We start from the raw sequence: 22350 nt of genomic DNA, 5'->3' as shown, positions 1-22350 counted from the left end.
TGAGGGCATGAATGGACAATGTCCCCATCCCATGACACAATTCAGCAGGCTGTAGGAGACAACCAAAGACATTTATCAACTTTTTGAGGAGGCAAAGTCTGACCTCAAAGTTTCAGTGTCTTTGCTGTTATAACCATTGTAGATTTAACACGCATCTGAGGACTTGAAACTACACCCTTTGAACAGCTAATGGTTCATCAACATAGTCATGGAATTGTGGACTTTTATTGCAGGAAAAGCCTGAAGAGAAGCATCCAAGGGCTCTACTCTGCAGGTTTTAAAACTTGTTCAATGTCACACCACTTCCAACGCATGGAAGAACACAGTCTGGGGAGAGCCCTCGGCTGAATTTGGAAGCATGTATTGGAAAAGCCATACTTGAATTACAAATGGCTTGGGTTGGGCTTATTCCATCAATGCATGTTAGCTTGGCGATGTACCTGGTGACAGCGTGACATTTTCAACCTCTGATTTAGATGACAGTGACCAAAACCTGGAAGACGTTAGGAGTACCACTGTTATCTATGTATTAGGACAGTGTCTTTCTAAAATTTTATTTTTTTAGGTTAGAACACTCTTTTCTGATTAATACCCCCCTCACCCCAGAAAAAAAATGAATGCTAAAAGTATGCATAAAGAAAAAAAACATAAAACACTTACAATCCTGTCATTCAGAGCTTTTTAAAAAGGCTTGTACACTGGTGTTGATTCTTTAAGGATATTGTACATTTTCTAACCCAAGTTTTTTTTCACTTATCAGTATAAGTGGACATATTTACATGTCAAGAAAATCCTCATCTACACTAGTTCTCAGCAGTCTGTAGCCTGACAGCCAGATGCTGCTCACTGCTTGACTTTGTAAATAAAATTGAATGGGAACACAGCCATGCTCATCCATTTATGCATTGTCTCTAGTTGCTCATGAGTTACAGTGAAGAATTGAGTATTTGCAACAGGGACAACCTGGCCCACAAAGCCTAAAATATTTACTTTTGGCCCTTGACAGAAAAATTTTCCTGACTCCCATTCTACACCATCACTTTCTGATACATGAGCCACATTTCATTGCATCATCATATCATTTATTTAACCAGCTTATGTCGAGGCACTTGTAAATTGTTTCCCATTTTAAACATTTAGTTTGTTTTCATCACACCCCACACTGGGCTAAATATGTTCTTATTGGACTTTTTTTTTTTATTACATTCCATTAGGAAATTTGCCGACGACCGAAATTTACTAAGTTAAAGGATACTTTAATCTTTCCCTTTTAAGTGATTTTGGTAACCATTGTCCTATTTTCTCCATTTCTAGATAAAGGAGTTATAATAATGACCAAACTACTGATACATACAACATGGGTAAATCTTAAAAGCATTATGCTAAGTGAAAGAAGCCAGATAGAAAAGAGTACCATACTATGATTCCATTTACATGAAATTCTAGAAAAGGCAATACTATAGTGATAGAAAAGAGGCTAGTGGTTACTGGGGGTTTGAGGTGGGGTTCAATTAACTGCAAAGAGACACAGGTGACTTTTTGAAGTTTAACCATGACTAATGACATGAAAAATCATCGTTGTATTTCAACTATAAGAACATTAATGACCAACAACATCTATTATGTTTTGATTGTGATGGTGGCAACATAATTGTATAATTTTGTCAAAACTTATTGGGCTCTGTTCTTTAGGTAGATACATTTTATTATATGTGAGTTACACCTTAGTAAAGTTGACTAATAAAATAAAACAGATACATAAGTGATAAAGAAAGAATGGGAAGGAAAGAATCTGGACTCATGAGGATCTTGTTTGAATAGTTGAATGGTGGTGCCATTGACCATAAGAAGATAACCAGGGAGAGGAACAAATATAGGAAGTGGTAGGGAGAAATATCCATGAGGGAGTCCAAGTTTTGGAGAGGACACAGACTTTGGAATTATTAGTGCATTGATGGGTGTAGACACTGACTACGTGCATGAATTTTTTCAATGACAGTGAAGAGAAAGGGAAAAGGTAAGACCCAGTGCTCATCAAGAGGCCACGCTGAATCCTTGAGAGTCTAAATGTTAGGCGGTTGTGTTACTCCAACTGTGGTTGGTGGCCCAGCAACAATGGTATCATTTCAGTTTATTAGAAATGCAGAATTTTGTGCCATAATACATATCTATGGAATCATAATCTGCATTTGAACAAGATCCCCAGGTAGCTCTTTTGTACATTAACGTTTGAAAAGTGCAGTTTCAGATCAACCTCAACCCTTTACTTCTTGAATTTCTTCCAGAACCCAGTCGAGGGCATAAAGAAACATGGGCTGCTGAAGCCAAGGATTACATCATCGAATTAAAGTTGTTTTCCATTCTTAGTTTAAAAAAAAAAAACAACTATTGTATGCTAAGGGAGCTAAGAAATGTTAATTCAAATGTTCTCTGTTTATGCAACAGGCTGCAGTTGCTTCTGGGAAGCTGTCAAGGTTTATTTAGACTGGAAAGAACCTTTTTTCTTTTCTTTCTTTTTCTTTTCTCTTTCTTTTCTTCTTTCTTCCTGTCTTTTTTTTTTCCTCAACAAACATAGACAGAGACAAGTCCTATTTCATTAGGAATTGCTTGAAAGGTTATTTATTTATTTATTTATTTATTTATTTATTTAGCTTTTATAAAAAAGGGCTTTGTTTAGCCAAAAGACATAAATGTTTCTCTTTGAATTCTTGGAGACAGACTGTCCATTAGGAACATTGAGCGATGAGGAATTTGGGATGCAGAACAGCAGCTGTCACCATGTTAACTCTATAGATGCTTGTACAAACAGAGTTGCTTGTGCGAGTCCACTTCCCAAGGAGAGATGGTAGGTGAGCACGCAGATGGGAAAGCTGTCCCAGCTACTCTGTGTCTGAGGCTCACTGCTGTGGGGTCCTGAGACTGGTGTTGTCCAGGGCAGTTGATCTATTTGCTCGCTAGTTGAGCTGTTATTGTTTGTTGATGAATTTGCCTTGGAATATGGAGAGATTGTTGAAGAAACTATGGCATATTGCTAAGTGTCTGTGCTTTAGAAACAGACAGACCTGGATTTTATCCCAACGCTGCCCACTTATTTGCTTTGTTTCTCTGCCTCCCTACCCCAAAGTCTGTTTTTTTAATCACAAAAATGGATTGTTATTAGGAGCAAATGCGGTAATGGATTGAAGAGTTTCATGTAAAAACTACACTTGGTCTACCATAGGGATGGAGAAAATATGACAGGACTCTCGATGCCTCCCGTTTTATAACTCACTCCTATTCAGGGCCACTGTGAATGCACCCTCAATGTCAGAGACTCCCCGTGAGTGGCAATTCATGTGCAGTGTGGAGCCTATGTGGCTCTATGCTGCTGCTTTGCACACACCTCCTGACTGTGATGCCATAGTCTGCATTTGGGTTTCCAGGGCCCTGTTGCATTTTCTTCCCTCCCTTCACAATTCTTATTTGCAGAGAAGGCACAGCTGTCAGTCTAGCATTTCTTACCGGGGAGAGGAGTTACTGCTATGTGCAGGGCAGGGACGTGAGGAATATCTGGGCGTTCTCAAGCTCAGTCCAGTTTCAGTGAGAATGTTTTCATCTTAACAATCATCCGATGGACAGGTTAAGCCTATGTAAGAAAAATGTGTAATTTCCTAGGCCTCCCAGTTTGTTGGATGTGAGATCTCATTGGGTTAAGCTCTTTACTTGTGGTTCCCTTGCCTTGTTGCTATTGGCTCCATCACATGACTTACTTTGGTATATGGATACTAACCACACTTGGGGCAAGCAGTTGTACTTGTGTGAGGGGACCCTGGTCTTGTGCTGTTGCCATTTCTATGAGAAAACATGCCCTGACCAGCCTTCGGGTCCAAGGAGAATGAGCAACATATGAAGTAAACCTGGCTCAGTCAGTAGGTTGGAGGCAGGCCCAGCCGAGCTCTGCCAAATGGGTGAGAATAATTATTATTGTTTGAAGCCACTGAATTTTGGGGTAGTGTGAAACTCATCCCATTTTCAACATTTCTTTGACCTCATTGGTCCTACAATCAATTGATTCTGCCACATTTTTACATGCTTTATATCCCTCATAGCCTTATTTCCTGCCCTATCCAGTATAGATTCTATGGCTCATCATGACGATTGCTTCCTTGCGTTCACCATCAACTTTATTACCTGGCAAACTCCTTCCCTGATTACATCAAGCTGTCATCCTACAGCACATTTCCATAGTTGACATTGAAGCTGGCCAGAGAAAAGCACACAGTCCTGCCAGCTGGGCTCTCTCAATGCCACTCAGTGGTACTGCCATATTGTTCTTGGGCCTCTGCTTTCACAAATTCCTGTTGTGACTATTTTTACTTAGTTCACTCTTATTATAATTTATTATCACTCTTTCAAACTTTTGGCACCTCCTCTGCCATCTTTGCTCTAACTCACAACTTTTCTTAGTCTTCCACGAGGCAGTCAGAAGCTCTTTCACTTGCTCACACTATGGTATCTACCCCAATTCTAGCCTTGGTGCCTCTCCTTCCCTCATGCTCCCAGGGTTAAACTATCTTTGCTTTCAAAGCCCCCCCCCACTATATCCATCTCCTTGCATGTGTTTAGAGACACTGTTCCAGTAAACTGTCCTCTCTCTCTTTATCATTTGCTTTTCTTTCCTTCTGGATCATTCCATGCATATAAATATGCTATGATTTCTTTCATTTCAAAGAAAATATTAAAAAATGTACCTTACTTGTATTCATCCTCCAGCTACCAAATCATTTGTGTTCTTCTTGGGTCAAAACTTCTTGAGAAAGTTGTCCATAGTGACGGTCTCCGCTTCCTCTCCTACCACCCTTTCTTAAATCCATTTCCCTCAGGCTCTCATCTCTGTCACACCAACAAAACTGTTCTTGTCAAGGCCTAAGTGACCTCCATGCTGCTAAATCCAATGACTCTTCCATTTGGATCACTCTCTCATGCTGGAAACATTTTCTTCACTTAGATCCTGGAATTTCTGATTTTTCTTTCTCACTGCTTGTTCACTCTTTCTCCATCTCATTAGCTGATTCTTCCTTGCTCACCTGCTCTCTGAATGTTGGAGTGTCTGGGGCTCCAAGAACTGTCCACACTCACATCTGCTTTAAATACCACTTATGAGCTTGTATATTGACTACTCCCGAATTTACATCTAACCTAAGCCTCTCCTCTAAGCTTGAAGATCCTGTATACAACCGATTAGCTCCCTGCCAATGGTTTACTCTGCATCTTGAATATTCCACGTCCCATGCTGTTATCTTGCTTTTCTGCGTCTCACACTTCCTCCTCTCAAAGTCTTTCCTATAACCACAATTCTTTCGATTTCTCAAATTAAAACTTTTTAGTCATCTTGCACTCTTTTCTTTCTCCCACATCTGATCCCCTTCTTCAAATCCTGCTGGATACACTTTCAAAATATATCCAGAATCTGATGCCATAGCATCACATCCACCTCTACTGTCCTAGCTCAAGCCATTGCCATCTCTTACCTGAATTATTGCAATAGCCTCCACTGGTCATCTGCTTTTACCTCCCACTGCTACCATCCACCAGAGTATCCACAAGGCAGGCAGAGTGATCTTTAAAAAACATTGATTGGATCATGTTATTTGTCTGCTTAAAATTTCCCAAAGATTTCCAACTCTTTCAGAGTAAAGGTCAAGATCTTCACAGGCCCTATATGATCAGAACTCCGTCTCCCTAGCTCCTATATCTCTCCCAACTGTCTTACCCAACTTCAGCCACATTGGCCTCCTCATCATACCTTGAACATGCCACATCAGGTCCCATCTGTGTCCTTTGCACTTGCAGTTCTCCTGCCTGGAATGCTTCTCTCCTAGGGTCATGGTTTGCTTCTTCACTTCTTTTAAGCATCACATCCCCAGTGGGTCTTCCTTGACTCTAGGTTAATATCGCCACCCACCTACCCCAAGAGTTCCTAGCCAACAGCTGACATTTACACAAGCACTTACCAGCTGCCATGCTGTGGGAATCCCACAATGTGGGAGCCCGAAGAGAGGAAGGTTAATTCTGATGAGGAATTCGAGAAGGCATTGAAGAGGAATTAGGATTTGAGCTGGATTTCAAAGAGAAGTAGGATCTAGATAGGTAGAGAAGGTGGGCAAAAACATTCTAAACTGAGAAAACTGAATCAGAAATAAAAGTTTCCAGTAACTGCCTCCTTGTCATGTGACCTTTGGTAAATCACTCAATTTTTCTAAGCCTAGTGTCCTCATTTATAAAATGCAAGTTGTATTCTGTGTGGCCTCTAAGGTTCCTTCTAGGTAGAAAGATCAGTGACAAATGTCTGAATAGGGCTATTAGCTGGAGGAGAGAAAGCATAGGTGGTTTATTAGATTAGCTATCCTTATTTTTAAAATAGCATCTTTTTAAAAAGATTATTTATTTGAAAGAGAGGGAAAGTAAACAGGCCAGGGAAGAGACAGAGGGAGAGGGAGAAGCAGGCTCCCCGCTGAGCAGGGATCCTGATGGAGAGCTCAATGCCAGGACCCTGGGACCATGAGCTGAACTGAAGGCAGATGCTTAACCGACTGAGCCAACCAGAGATACCCCTAACATATAGCTTCTTAAGGGAATGGCGAATAAGGTCGATCTACTTTTTAAAAAAGATTTTGTTTGTTTATTCATAAGAGACACAGAGAGAGAGACAGAGACATAGGCAGAGGGAGAAGCAGGCTCCATGCCGGGATCCTGATGTGGGACTCCATCCAGGGACTCCAGGATCACGCCCAGAGCCAAAGGCAGACACTTAACCGCTGAGCCACCCAGACATCCCAAGGTTGATCTATTTTGACGGATTGATCAAGATCTAGGACCAGGACCTAGGCTACCAGGCTGAGAGGATATCTGAGAGGGAGGGGCATTGTGGGAAGATAAGGCCTGACTACAGAGTGGGTTTGTTTTACAGCTTGCCTCAGGGGAAGTCATAATCACATACATCATCTCATTCATTAGAAAGACAGTACAAACAGCAGTCAAATGTGTGAGTACTGGATCCAGTCTACTTGAGTTCAAATCTCAACTGTGTCACTGAAGCAAGCCACTTACCCTCCATGCCTCGATATCCAAGTCTGTAAGATGAGATTAACAATGCCTCACTCATAGGGACATGTTAAAGTTTTAATTCTTTTAATGTTTATAAGATGCTCAAAGCAACCTCTTGTACATGCTTAAACAATTAATGTCAGCTATTCTTAGTATTAACTCTCTCCCTGTAACTAGTGGGTGCCAGAGTTTGGGCTGAGATTTGGGCCTTGATGCTCTTTCTTTTTTGGCTTTGGTTGCTTTGAAGGTGATGACAAACTTTAATTCATTCTCTCACAAACATGTATTGAGGGTCTACTCTGAGTCTGCTGAGCTGCAGGCTCTCTGGGAGAGAAGAAAGGAAGAACAATCAGTTTCTTCTTCTGAATTGGTAGGAGAGGGAAAACTTGGTGAAGTCACCTCCTTAAGGACCAGACCTTGCCTATTTTCCTTTGAAATCCAAGCCCCGGCATGGGATAAGACAACACAGAGGTGATCCGAAAGTGCATGTGGAGGTAGATCCGGGGCAGACAGAGAGAAGGAGGGCGCTGGGGGAGAACATCACACCATACTCTGATCATGCCCTCCCTCTCCCAGCTCTTCATCTCTCCCTCACCTCTTTTCCACTGGTTCCTGCTGCCTGTAGAGTAAATACCAAGTCCTCCACACACTGGCTTTTCCCACCTCGTTTTCATTGATCCTACGTCTTCTAAACTATTTTCTCAAGCACACTGTAACATGCTCGTCTCTCATGCTCTGCTGCTGCCATTCTACCTCCTCAAAGTGGGTCTCCCCTCCCTTTGGAACCACTCATCCTTCAGGGTCATGTCTTGCAGCAGGCTCATGTCTTACAGCCCACCCCTGTCCCCTCAGCATCTTCTTTTTGTGCATGCCAGCCTGACTCCAACATCCCGTCGCTGTGACTCTGTCTGAGAGCTCTCTTTGGCCATGTCCTGCCCATGGGCCAGACTGGCTGGGACCCTGTCCCGTCCCTGAACTCAGTGGCTCTTACCAGTAACAAGCAGGACCGCTCGTGTGGCGGAATAACTCCAGGTGCAGACTGCCCATGGGCTCCCATGTTCTCCAGCACAATGGATCTTGATACAATGCCCCTCAGTGCTTCCCCTCTCCTGACTCTTATCCCACTTCTTCACTTGTGTTTCTCGGAATCATGTTTAAAGTCACTTACCCTCCATCCTTATGTCGGGCTCTGCTTTCCTTCCCCTCTGACCTTCGGAGAACTCCCAAGTGAGGGAAATAGTGGCCTTCCTACCTATCTCCCCCCTGTAGCATTGGCACACACCTCTGGTGCAGCATTTATCATGATTCATTGTAATTATTTGCTTATGTGTTAGACTGTGGGGGTGAGGAAGCAAGACCAATGTCATTCTTAATCCCCTTTCTCAGTGTGCACCTGCCACAGAGCAGGCCCCTTGCTGCTTACTGAACTCAAGCATTTTGGATGGACCTCCCCTTCTCAGCTTCCTGCTCTATCCTGGCATGGTAGATGTATAAGCACTTTCCTTCTGGCCCTCATTTGCACCAGCACTTTCTCTGAGAGCTAGCAATGTTATGCTAAGATTCGACTGACCTAACCAGAAGCAGTTACTGAAGAATCATAGAGGCTCAAAGGTTAAGCAAATTTGGACTTATGAAAAGGTCAGCCTAATAGCGCTTGGGGAGCTGTGCATGTTTGTGGGATGATTACTAATCAGGAAGGTTAGGTCAGGAGGATGGGTCCCTGACCCAGGGAGGAAGGAAACTTGCTAACAAGAACAGGTGTATGCTCCTAGTCATGCTGGGTCTCTAGACTCCATGAGGAATGAAGTCAGGAAGAGCATCACTCCGGTCTCAACAACAGGAATACAGGCATAGAGAGGGCAAGACCCTGGCTTTTCTTGAACCTGTCAGATTGCTAACATCACAGGGCAACCAATTTACCTCAAATCCGAGGTGAGACAGGCAACTGCAGGAGTTCATCTGGAAAAGCTGGCAAAATAGCGGAAGCCAAGTCTGGGTTGGTGGAATAGTCTAAAACTCTTGCACGCTTTTCTCTAAACCCACCAGGTGCTCTAGGGAAGACCTGGAAAGTTCCCAAGAAAACTCTGTCTGGTGCAGACCCAGGGGAGACTAAATAGGAGAGACACAAAAGGCCTGTAAGACTCTGCCCTTCCTATTTCTCCTATGAAATAAAATCTGTAATCTGGAGGGAGAGGAACAGAAATCATTGCCCTGGGTTATTGGCAAAAGCTCATTGTAGCTGGGGCAAGGGGACTGAAAACAGGATAAACTGAAAACAGAATAAAAGGCCTTAACCCTTGGGGGAGGGGATGGGGGTAGGGGGAGGACTACAACAGGAGCCTGGATTCTGTTGTAGTGCACCGGGGTAAGAAAAAGTGCAAAAAAGGATGACAATTGGTTAAAAGGTCACAAGAGTCAAACTGAACAAACTCCCAGTGTCCAAAGCTAAAACAATTTGAATGGTAAAATAATTAACAAGGGCAGATAATAAATGAAGATCCAGGAGCCCATAGTGATATAATAATACTGAATGAATAAATATGGGAGGAAAGGCAGCTCTCCCTTTTACAGAAAAACTCCAATGAAGAAATACAGAAATAATGCAGAAAATAGATAATCATCATTAGAACATCTTAGTACTGATCATTGCAGGCAAGAAAAGATCCTGTGATGATTCTTAAAATGAATGAAAGAAGTTTGAGGAGAGACAATATTTGCATAGTCTCAAAGTAGCTACCCCAAGACATGTGTCAATTGGAAAGTAAATAGTAGTAACTTTATCAAGGTTGGTGTCACCAGGAATGAGAATATTGATGCAAAGATTCTTACCTCAAATGCATAACTTCAGTCTGGTAATGACAAAGCATCTGGCAAACGCCAGTTGAAGGATATTTCTGTACTCTTCCAAAGTGTCAAATTCATGACAGACAAGGAAGGTCTGAAAACTGTTACCAATTTGGAGGAAACTAAGGAAACATGAAGACAAATTGCAGGGTGGGATTCTGAGTTGGATCCTGAAATAAATAAGAAAAAAAGGACATTAATGAAAAGCCTGGGGTAATCCAAATAAAATCTATAGTTTCACTAAAAGTCGTGGGCAAATGTTAATTTATTGTGCTTTATAATTGTGCTACTGTTATGTAAGATGTTGACGATAAGGAAATCTAGATGCATGGTACACAGGAACTCTATGATTTTTGCAGTTTTTGGCAGGTCTAAAATTATTTCAAATTAAAAATTTAAAAACCATGCCAAAGAGTCCTATCTGTGTTCTGTTCAATGCTGTCAAATTTCTGTTTATTGGAAAATTGTTTGGAATGAAGCATACAAAAATATCACCAGTGTGTGTGTGTGTGTGTGTGTGTGTGTGTGTGTGTGTGTGTTTGGTTGATGAGATCAGAATGAGGAAAATAACATTTTGGTACTTCTTCCAATTAATTATTTCTCTTAATTCTCAAAAACATTCTCTGATGTAGCATGGTTTTCTACATTTCACAGATGGGACAAAAGGGGCTCAGAGAGATCTAATGTTCTACTCAAGTTTACATAGAAACCAAGAGGAAGATCTCTAAAATGAACCCAGATTGTTTAACTCCAGGGGCCATGGATAATGCTATTTTTTCCCCTGTTCTTCTCTGTCTCTCTTTTGGATTTGTAGCTATGTTACCATTATGTAATGGGGGAAATGCAACAAAGTATAATAAAAAGTAAAATAAAAAAAAAAAGAAATGAAACCTAGTATCTGAAGATAGTAAACTCTGAAGTACACAGAATGAGAGGGAAAAATAAGAGTTCCAGTCCTGGAGCACCATATTTGGATGTCAGGCAATGGCTTAGCTGCATTTCTTTTTTTTTTTTTTTTCACTTTCCTGAACTTTATTAAAGAAAAAAAACAATGATGGTAAATCTTGAGAACATAGTCAATTTTCTAGGATTCTTCCCTTGAAAATGTGACATTTGATTTCCAAACATATGCCAGAGCGTACATGGTTCCCAATTGTACTAATCAGGTGAGAAGCTAAAACCCTAAAATGCTCATCTTCCAACCATACCCAGTCTGTGGTCTGTCTTTGGATCAGCAATAATTACCTGAACAGCTTAGCTGCATTTCTTAAAATTCTTGGGAATGACACTGGCCTTGCAGACCAACATCCACCATGTTTCTCTTATGTCCTCGTTTCAATGCTCAATGACTCATTAGTCCCTGGAATGCAGTAGGAATATACTACATAAGAATTTTTAACTTGTTTTTTGAGAGAGACCGCATGACAGACCCCTAAGGAATCTGTTGAAAGCTGCTGCAGTGCTCTTCAGAGAAATAGATATGTAAAATGCATTTCTAGGTCCCCAAAGGCCTAGAACAATACAATAGGTGTCATATTCTACACCCTTTCAGCTGTGCCGGACAGGCTAAGGGACTATGAAACCAGTCCTCCAGTGTAGCCAGATCATTCATCCAAAACAATGCTACTCTATAGAAATATCACGTGAGCCACTTGTGTAATTTTAAGTTTTCTAGTAGTCCTATGAAAAAGTTTAAAAACCAAATTTTAATAATATCTTTTATTGGATCCGATATGTTCCCCAAATATGATCATTTCAACATGTATTCTATATAAAAACTATTAAGAAGCTTCTTTACTGTTTTTTGCTTGTTGCTTTGTCTTATTTGTCACTGAGGAAACTAAGTCTTCTACATCTGGTGTGAATTTTACATTTATAGCACATCTGGGTTTGAACTAGTCACATTTCTAGTGCTCAATAAGCCACATGGGGTTGGTATCAGTCAGCTGAGGTCCGTAGTCTGTGAGAGGTAAAGGTTGAAAAGGCCCAGAGAGGAGCCTTTCTTGAAGATGCTGGAGTACTGTGGCATGGTTTTCTCTCCACTCCCTCAGAAGTTAGGAGAAGGGTGCTTCCCCTCACCTCCAGCCAAGTGAAAGAACTGCAAGGGACCTTCTCCAAAAGCTTGGTGCCTACCCGTCAGAATCTGTACAACAAAAGGCCTGGAATATAAAATCTTCCCGGTAAGGACCTGATATGAAGAGAAATGGCTGGAACACTCTTCCTGGGGGAAGCAAAAAGCACAAGACTAAGAGGAAGGCTTATATGCTTCTGGAACAAATAGACCCATTGGAGGGAGTTGGCCAGAGCTCATTTTCGAAAAAGCACCACCCAAGCTCCTCTTCCAGAATTCTGGAGACATCATCCCTTCAGACGCTGATGTGCCATGGAAGCAGGTGGCTGCAAGAGATGAACTGCCCACCTGAAGTAATGAGCAAGAGCTCCACCTAAAGCAAGAGCCTCTGAGAACTCATAACAATATCCCAAGATGCAGAGCCTGCTAGAATAAAACCTCTACCGGGGCAGGGATTTATGCCTGTTTTGCTCATGAATGTATTCAAGTACCTAAAATAATGTGTAATGACTTTTGTTGTATCCTATTCATCATTTGTGATGATTCATCTGAGAATGAATCACCTGGCCCTGAAACCAGGTCACACAGGACCACACACGGCTGCCCTTTCCCCAATTCCCTCTGCTTGGTCAGCTAGTTTTGGGAACAGAGTCAGAAACAGATAGAGGTACCTCCACTCCCCGAGCCAAGCTTCTGAAAGCCCAAAAGCATGGGAAGGGCGGAAGCGGTCTTTGAAGTACAGCCTTCTCATCCATAAAATAGGAACCATACTCCGTCCTGGTAGAGTTGTTATAGGATTCTTGTCCCCTTTACTACCTGCTGTTCTTGGTCATGTGCTTTGAAGAATGAAGAGGTGGACCAGATGCCGTGGGCAGCAAAGTTTATTGAGCCCTAGTATAAAGCTCCTAGAGGGGGAAGGGGTTGCCGTCTGGGTGTTTTAATCTAAGGGTTTTTATAAGCTCTTTTGCAGAACTATCGTGAGCATCCTGAGTGTGGGATCCTGTGGATTGGCTGCCAAAGGGCTCTAATCATGCCCCTGTCTACCTATCAGGTTATTGCTCAAGTGTTGGTGGTCTTTGGGGCTGACATCTGGAGATTACCTGCCTCAACGTGTGATAATGACCAATGTTCTATGGTTAATTATTCTGTTTCAGGATGTTTTGAACAAGTCACCTCTGCAGAGGCTGCTAGACAGGTCACTATTGCGGTCTTGTCTGAGGTGTAAAAGAGGATGCTAATGTGGTTTTGTCTTAGCTGTCCTGGCTTTTTTGCTTTCTTGTTGGGGACCCTGACCCTGAAAACTTAAGTGTTCAATTAACTAACAGAGTTGCGACATCAAACAAAATAACCACATGGCAATGCCTTCTGGTGTGCCTGGCACATGGTATGTGCAATAAACATGGATTTTCTTCCTTCCTGCTGCCCTTCCTCCATTTTAGAGTTGCAAAGCTGCCGGGCAAGCCTGAGCAGATGTAGAGACCCAAGGTCATATGTTTTGGGGTAGACCAGGCCCACATCACAGTTAGAATGTTCTGAATGGCCCCTGATTCCTTTTAAGAGGGCATTATACTCCACGTTCTCCTTCTGACACTTCCCTTGAACGAAAATACTGCCCTAAGTCCAGGCACAGTGGCCTCACCTGGAACCTTCGGTTTCAGATTTCTAATGAGAAGCAACAAGATGACTGCACTCTCAAGACTTTCTCTTCTCTCTCCCTCTGGAAAGGGCTTGGACTGCTCCCCACCCCCCCACCCCCCAAGAAAAAACAGTCATTTTCATAGAGCTGTATCAGATGTGACTTTGCACTTGCTCTGGCTTTGCCCAACTCAGACAAGGTTCTGCAGTTCACAGATACACAAGCATTTCTCCAACCTCTTTAAGAAATAATCATGCTTTTTGTGGTGTTGTGGGTTTTAAGTGTCCATAATGTTTTTAGCAAACTGCCTAGCATAGAACAAATGCTTTAAAAATGCAAACTTCATTATTTCATGGACTATCCCCGTCTGCACCAGATAGGGCATCTCCAGTCTGGCTTGAGTATTTGCCGATTTCCAGGTCATTCTTCCCAGGAAGAGGCAAGAAGCAAGTATGTTTCATGCTGAGGGAACATTCAGTTGGGAGGCTCTCCTGACTTCACTATGTTGGCCCGCAGATCTAGCTCCATGTGCTTTATTTCACATAGTCCTCCCTTGAGCTTTTCCTGATCCATTGTAGTAGAAAATAGTACATCCCTATGTAATCTTTTCCTGCTCCACTTACAGATTTTTCTAGGACTTTGGGGGTTACTCACATCCAACGTGCTCACTATTGATTTCAGACACAAGGCAGAGAAAGTTGGCGAGTCTGCTCAGGAAGGGGCAGGCCTGTCATTTGGCTGTCGTTGGTCCTATTGATGCCATATGACCCTGTGTGTTGGAGCCATCCCTGTCCACCGCTGTCATGACAGCCTTGATTATTCCTTCATTTCCCTTCATAAGCGGTGGCCTGCAGTTCTCTGCGCTCATGAGCCCACCTGTTCAAGCCCTGCTCCCACAGCCTAGCCACCATGCCAGAGGGCCTGGCCTGAGGTAGGCGGCTGCTGGAGCCAGATGGTGACACAGGGAGAGGGCATTCCTGGCAGAGGAGTCAGCAGGAACAAAGGCTGGGTAGTGTGGAAACATGGCCCTTCCAGGCAATGTGCCATGACACTTTGGGGTGCTGGAGAGTCGAGGATTCCTAAGATAAAGGAATAGAGAAGAGATGAGCTGGGTGGGTGGCAGGAGTTTGGACAGCTGGAGCAAGATCGTAAGGGTTCTTGAATGTCTGCCAAGCAATTTGAACTTTATCTCAGAGGTGACATGGTGACCACAGAGGCTGCGGAATGTGAGAGCAATGTCACTGCACAGTGCTTGGGAACTGGGATGTTGAATTAGGGCTGCCATTGACATTCTAACTTTGGAGGATGCCTGCCAACTGGAAGCGGAGCTACTCAGGAGGCACCAGCATATAATCTGACTGTGCTCATTTTTATTCCTAATGATTTACCACCTCAGAGATAAGGATCGTGGCCAGCTGTGACCCAGCACAGTCACACGCACACACGCACACACACGTACATGCCACAGTGTGGATCAGGGCTCTGTCCTTGGACACACCTCAGGGTTTGGCATTGAGTATGACAGCTGCCTAAACAACTCCTAGGTGGTTGGAGGACCCAATTTCTGAAGACTTACTATGTGCCAAGCACTAGGCTAAGTATTTAGTATGCAGTGTCTTCTTCCTCTGGAGGAGCTCCCGGGTTAACAAAGTTCATTGATTTTTAATCAAATAATTAGAATACAATATAATCAGAACTAGGATCTGTGGCTGTGTAAAGCATGTTGGAGGGAGGGGTTGTGGAAAAGGTGGGGTGAGAGATCACAGGAGGTCAGAGACACTATAAAATCTTTGCAGGAAAGTCTTACTTTGGAATCTTTGCTTCCCTCTCCATTGAGCTCATTTTTTTGTGGAATATTCTGGGGAATCTAAGCATAAATTGGCAACTGTTCTTGTGCAAAGAGCTTTGAGTCCCACTTAAATGAAATTTTGTTTCAGTCATGGAGAAGCTGCTGAACTTTCCAGGAATTTGATCAACCATAGTTTGCTAATGTCTAGAATCTTCTAGGACTCTGGTGCAGGTGGGTTTTATTCTATGACTGTGATTTCACAACTGGGTGTACAAACTCAAATGCCTAAAGGGCAGGCAGCAATTGAGTAGGGCAGGGATCAAAGAGAACAGGGCCACATGCCCCGAAAGGGGGCAGCTGCTACTGGACTCCAGTGAGCGTGCCAGGTCTTACTCTCTTTTGCAAACTTTGGCAATTAATTTAAAAAACATTAAGGTTCCAGGTGGGCTGTTTAGCATGTAAAGCATGTCCGCAGGTAGTCTGTTTATGACCTCTGGTTTTAGAAACCCTAGGGATGTCACATCATTTGCCAGAGTTACTAAGGAATCATAGATGGGCCCCAAACCAAAGACAGAAGTAAGAGCTCATCTCCCATTTGAGGCAGAGCCTACATTCAAGGAGAAAACTCATCTGTCAACATGACAGTGACAACTTGGCAGAGAATGCTCCTCTCTAGTTTATATTCTTGTTTTCTCTGTTTCTCATAGGGCTCATCCATTAGGTAGAAGATGGCAGGGTCTCCAAGGCAATAGGGAAACCCAATGTCAATGGAACTCCAGCTGTTGGCAGTATCTTTAATAGTGACAGATGGAGGAATCAGGCAGTTTGAACGGATGTGTTTTCTTTTCCTCCGCATTTCTCCATTTGTGTTGTTGTTGTTGATTGCCCGTTAGTTTTACAGCTTTTAGTCTTGGAGACAGGAATAAATAAAAATGAAAGATTTCTGTTGGGGTCCAGCCAAGGACTTTGGAAATGATAGAATCTGTGTCTGTAGAGACCATCTGGCCCATCCCTTTCGTTCTACAGAGGGGAAACTGAGGCTGTGGGATGATGTTATTGTCTCACTGGCAGGCAAGGCCTTGAAAGTTCATGAGGAGTTTCCAAGGCTGCGGTGTGCTGAGCTCCATCAGGCTGTTAGTTGGAAAGCTGGGTCTCCATCTTGCTACTTGTATCAGAACAGAAGGACTCTAAGTGTTTCAGGTCAAATCCTGTGAGCACTTGTGTTAGTTGAAGGCAATTATTATGACATTACTAAGGGAATGTTAATAGATTTTGGGTCTGTAACTGATATTGTGAACTTGACCTAGATAGACCAATGCTATAAGCCAACTCTGTTGGAGAGGGAAGGCTGGGACTTGCACCACTGGAGGGGCTTGAGAGGACATCTCAAACAAATCTGATCTTCTACCCTCATATAGACTTTTCCATCTTCACTGTCAGCAACTTCCTAGGCATCCAGTCCCCAATCCTCAGACATGTGTGTCTCCTGATCAGCCTGGACCATTGACAAGTGTCAGTTGACTCACATAGTCATTCAGAGAGACTGAGCACATTTGGGGAGGGGTCAAATGATATCACAGTTGCTGGAGGACCATAGGCTCATCATTGGCTGCTGAGGGTGAATGTTGTTTATTGATGCCCTGAGAAGAACAGTTGGTACATAGTAGAGACAATAATATGGTGCATTCTCCACTGGCAACCAGAGGGTCTTTAAACATTGACTCAACTCCTGGGAGTTCCCTGTGCTGCCACCTGATCTCCTCACACAGGCAGTTTCTGAGGAATCTCATGACACTAACTTACTGGCTACGTGGTCCCTTCCAGCCTCTCCACACCACCCTCCATGCGCCCTCTTCCCCACCCCTCAATCTCTTCCTGGTCTATTCTCTCCCCCCTTATCTCCCCCAATGCTCTAAAATGGAATAGGGGTAGCTAGCTTTTCATCCTGAAATCTATTATTGATCATAGAGCATTTTTTTCTTTTGCTACTCAAAATAGCCAGGTTCTTGCAAAAAAGCCTTTCTTTTTAAAAGCAGCTGTCTTCGCCAAGGACCTCAGAAGTGCATTTTGAAATTCAAGGCTATGCAGCCACCCTTTTTTCTCTGCATTTTTTCTGTGGCAACCCTACGCTGAGGGCAGCATACAGAACAGGAAGTCCTTGTTGCCTTGTGAGCAGTGGGGCCAGGACAGCAGTGAACAGAACCACAGGAGAGTCAGGTATAGGTTAATTGAAAACATTTTACCTTGCTACATAGAGAATTTAGATCACCTCCCACCTACCCCTGATGTTTGCCAATTGTCCATGTAATTAAAGAGAAACCAGGGCCTCGTTATCTTAAGTTAGCCAGATTCTTGATCAGCTTCCCATTGGATGTGTTGCTTTGTTATGATTTGAATATAAATGATTTTACCCAAGAAAAAGAGCCTGAGATAGAATAAATACATTGTCTGTGGTTTTCAAGGATAATGCTTATTAGTCTCCAATATATTCTTGAAGGAAATCCTTGTGCCTTCAATGGAGATATGGGATAGAGTTTGAGTAATTGTCAGTCTTTCTAAGTAGGAAAAGAAAAGCCTGCCCTGAACTCATTATTATTATTTCTTAATTTCTCTTTCTAGTACTCTAACTGTAGATGTTTTATCTGCTTAATAAGTTCTCTCTTAATAAGTTGTCACAGGTTGGCACTGGTGAGAGGTGGCAACTGTTACTTGCTGTGGGCTGAGCAAGTGCTAAGGAATTGGAAGGTCCGTTTGGGACTGTGGATTCCCCTACTTGGCTAGTGTTAATATGGCCTAGGGCTGAGAACCTTGCATCTCTTCCTGCCTTTCCCAGCCAGCCTCTGGCTCCCCAGGTTTGTGGGTCAGGTCTCACCTCACCTCAGGCTTCTTTTGGTTCTGGTCGGGCCTGGACTCAGTCACGAGGCCCTAAGTGCTGGATTCTCTCCCTGGGAGCTCATCCTGCCCTCCTACAGGGTCTCAGCCTATGCACATGTCTAGAATCCTAATGCTCTGCCTCACTTCTTGCCCAATTATTTGAGGAGGTTGGATTTGCTCCTTTTGATCTAGCTACTGGCTTGAATCCTGGATGACAAGGGACAAAATACTGAAAAACTATGGCATTAAGTGTTGGCTTTCCAACATTACTGCCAGATATCGTGGGTAGTTTCTTTTGGCTTCTTTCCTCTTCTGCCTTGTCAACTCGGCAGTATGGCTAAAGTCTGAAATACAGGCTTTGAAGTGAGACTTCCCTAGAACATCTCCTGGTTCTTCCTTTTGATAGCTTTGTGACCTTGGGAAAGTCATTTGATTTTCCTTGGGTTTCATTTTCTCTTTCAGAGGGTAACAAGTTTCTGTGTAGCAGACATAGTTTTGTTGTTTGTTTCTAACCGAGTTCCAGTCTCATTTGGTTCTCCATCCGCCCTCCACAGAACCTCGGGGAAAGTGAGCTTCGTACCACTTGCTTCAGGAATGGGCACATATCCTAGTAACATTCCTGGAGGATTGAGGGGAAATCTGCTGGTGGCCAGTTCCCTGACTCTTAAGAGAGAGCCACGAGGAGAGTTACTTTTCCAGCTAGATATTGGATGTGACAACTCAGAGTGGCTGTAACCATCTTGCTACCCTCTGAGAATGCAACCAACACTGAGGATGGAAGAGCAGGGACACAGGTGAATACCTAATACTTGCATGACATGGTTAAAAGGCTGGATCAACACAGCCCTGAAGTCTACCCTTCCATTGGATATCCTCTTACAGAGAGAATAGATTTACTTCCTAGGTAGGTCAGTTTGAGTAAGAAGTTTTATTTCTTTTGGCTGAGAGATTTTATTTATTTATTTTTAGACAGGAGGAAAATGGGACAGAGGGAGAGAGAATCTTGAGTAGGCTCTATACCCAGTGCCAATCCTGACACGGGACTCGATCTCATGACCCTGAGATTGTGGCCTGAGCTGAAATCAAGAATTGGATATTTAACCAACTGAGCCACCCCGGCTCCACTGGCCAAAAGAATCATGACTGATAATAGAGTTATTGGCAGTACTAGATGAGAATAAAGCATTTAAACTAATAAGCACATAGTTGATGCACATCACTTATTATCGTGAATATTGTTTTTGTTACAACTCAAACTGACTCTCATGGACCTGCCTTTTGGGGCTCGCCCTACCTGTTCTGACCTTCCCCCATGTAGTTCTGGCATCTGTGTTCATAAATCCCTTGCTGCTGAAATCCCAGCATGTTCCATTTCTGATCCTTCCTGAGCTATGATTACCAGAAGAGGGAAGAATAGCAGTAGGTGTCCCTTGGAAAGTCATGATTCATTCCTTAATTCTGCGGGCACTGGGAAGAATTCATTTTGGGCTCTTGTGTGTGTGTGTGTGTGTGTGTGTGTGTGTGTCCTTACTGCTAGTATTCCTTTAGGATTTCTCCACATGATTGTCTGTTTCAACTTCTTTATGCCTCCTTGAACCTGGCTGAGTTCTCACTTACCCTCTGGTTTCTCTTGGGCGTTCCCTCTTGGTCAACTCTCAGATGGACCTGGTTTGTATTATCCTAGTTCACAGAGCGACCGTGAGGTCCTTAACTTTTTGTCCACCCATCTACAGGATTCTTCTTCCGTCTGTATTTGCTTTGTGTCCTCCCTCCTCTGACTGTTACCACATAGACACACAGAGCCCTGGGGGATGATCTGTGAAGTGAACCAAGCTGGGGGCATTGTCAACACAGATATGTTGTCATAGGGAATTAAAATGCACATCTACTTACAATTACCAAACATAAATTCGTTCATTCGTTTAGAAATCACAAACACATTGAATATTACCAAAGTGCAGTGTAAACGATGCATTTTCAAATTAACATATGACTAAAGCTTTCTTACGCTCAGCCTATTCACAGCTGGGTTTTGAAAACTAAGTTTATTTCTTATTTCTGGTTATCATTACTCATTTATTTGTCCATCTGTTTGAGAGCTATAAGTTAGGAAGACCTCAGGTTACCATAATGCTGTGATGTTCAGGTTATCTTTTTTGGTTTGATTTGTTTTTCAAAATGAATATAAAATTTGATGGAGAACTGAGAAGCCAGGAATTGAGAATTGGTGTAGGCTGGAACAGAAAATGAAGAATTTCAGATGTCAGCTGTCAGAGCAGGAGTAATATTTCAAACCCTATTAGGATTCTATAATTAGGAAGCAGTTATCCTAACCTGAAGAATATTATAATTGGATGATATCAGCTGGGAGATAAAGTAAGGAGTTATCATGGCTGGATTTAAACTTCTTATTTCTTAAGTTAATTCAATGTCTAATTTTAGAGGTGTGAATCTGCAGCATTTCCACAAGGGGGAAATCCACATCCCCAATTCCTAACTGGGTCTAATAATAATTCCTTACATATATGTCATCCTTTATGGTTATCTCACTGATATCACCTTGAAGTCCAATAACATGCTCTACCGCTAAAGATAGTTACTGCCACTTGCCTGTTACAGGATATGGTGGATGACCTAGAAAAAATGTAAATCTACAAATAATCCTCCATGCCCACTCAGCCAGCAGTCTTAACGTCAATGTTTCTGCCTGGATGTGAATAAACCGCACGTCAGATGGTCAGACAATTAGAGCATTGCTGCTCTCCTTCTGGGCTCTTTTCTCCTCTGCAAGAGATGATGAGTGAAAACGGTTGTGGAAGCATTGGGTAAGCAGCTGTCAGGGTCTGACGTCCATAATCTCACTTGCATCCTATGATCAGTGGTATTTCAACTCTAGTGTGTGAGAATCACCTGGGAAAGTTGGCAACAAATCCCAGTGACCAGGCTACAGCCCAGCGCAAGACCTTAGTAGTTTTCTGAGCTCCCTAGGGGATTCCAGTTTGCAGCAGGATGACAGACAGCGCCCCTTTGGCAACCCACAAGCAGAGGTCCAGTAACTTCCAGTGACTTGCTCAAGTAATAGCAAGAATAAGTTTTGGAGATAACATGTGAAAGCAAATCTGAATGTCCAAGGTAATGCTCATTTGCTCACATGTCCCAGCCTCTCAAGAAATTGAAAAGCATGGCATAAGAGCTAATATATTGCAAGCATTTGGAACACTATTTATGTTCACTAATTTTACCTTATTTCATTTTGTGTCATTCCATTTCTTGTGCAGCTGATTTTCTAGAAACTATTCATGGTGAAAGACAGTCAGGGTACTGCTTTGGTTGAGACCCAGTGGTTGTAAGATGCATGTTCGTGGGTCAGTGGATATTTCCTACACGCTTCCAGCACTCCAAATGGCACATTTAGCCATGTGGAGGCTTCCCTGGCCCTTATCACAGGTTTTCCTTGTGGATACACTCCCAGAGACAGATGCTGAGTTGACAGGATGCTCAGTGCTGCGGTGCAGGCACCTTTGCCACTTCTAGCTGAGGCCTGATGAGAGTCAAGACAGGCAGCACCCTCCACCTGTCTTCTCCTCTCCTGATCTGCTGAGCTGTGGTCCTTAGCATTTTGATAAATAAAAGGAATTATGTTCCTGGGTTTGTGCAGCCAATTTTCTCTTGGTGTTTTTTAAACCTTTGAAGATTGCCTGATGTGACAGCAAACATTCCAAGTGAGACTGAATTTTAAGGAGGAAATGAAGCAAGTGGCTTGTGTGAGAGCAACAGGTTGGAATGTAAACTTTATTTGTCCTTCTGGGTCTTGAATCACCAGGGAGAGGCTATGCCCATTAGGCTGCTTCTTCCTACTAAAATTCACCAGGAGTGGAGCCTATGGCTGGAGACAAAGACAGAAGGGTGGCAGAGAGATCGAGGACAGTGGGGAGCCAAGGAGGATTGAACTATCAGAGAACACCTTCATGGGATGAACCATGCTGACCACTGGCAGCTGGGAGGCCACAGACTGCAGGAGAGGCATCTTGCTCTCCTAGAGCACTTTTG

General features: G+C 43.0%; 1 long non-coding RNA gene across 1 annotated transcript in view; it reads right to left on the bottom strand.

Moving 5' to 3' along the window:
• LOC144294003 (uncharacterized) overlaps nucleotides 1–22350 on the bottom strand; it is a 67625-nt gene continuing 45275 nt past the window's right edge. Inside the window, exons 3-5 of the long non-coding RNA XR_013361387.1 lie at nucleotides 9916–10100; nucleotides 5511–5600; nucleotides 1–49 (exon numbers count right to left, since the gene is read on the bottom strand). This is a non-coding gene — a long non-coding RNA (uncharacterized LOC144294003). The remainder of the gene's footprint in view (nucleotides 50–5510; nucleotides 5601–9915; nucleotides 10101–22350) is intronic.

This window comes from Canis aureus, chromosome 22 (assembly GCF_053574225.1).
Source record: "Canis aureus isolate CA01 chromosome 22, VMU_Caureus_v.1.0, whole genome shotgun sequence".
In the NCBI taxonomy this organism is placed as follows: Eukaryota; Metazoa; Chordata; class Mammalia; order Carnivora; family Canidae; genus Canis; species Canis aureus.
Note: the sequence above shows the minus strand (reverse complement) of the source record. Positions and strands in the feature narration are given on the sequence as shown.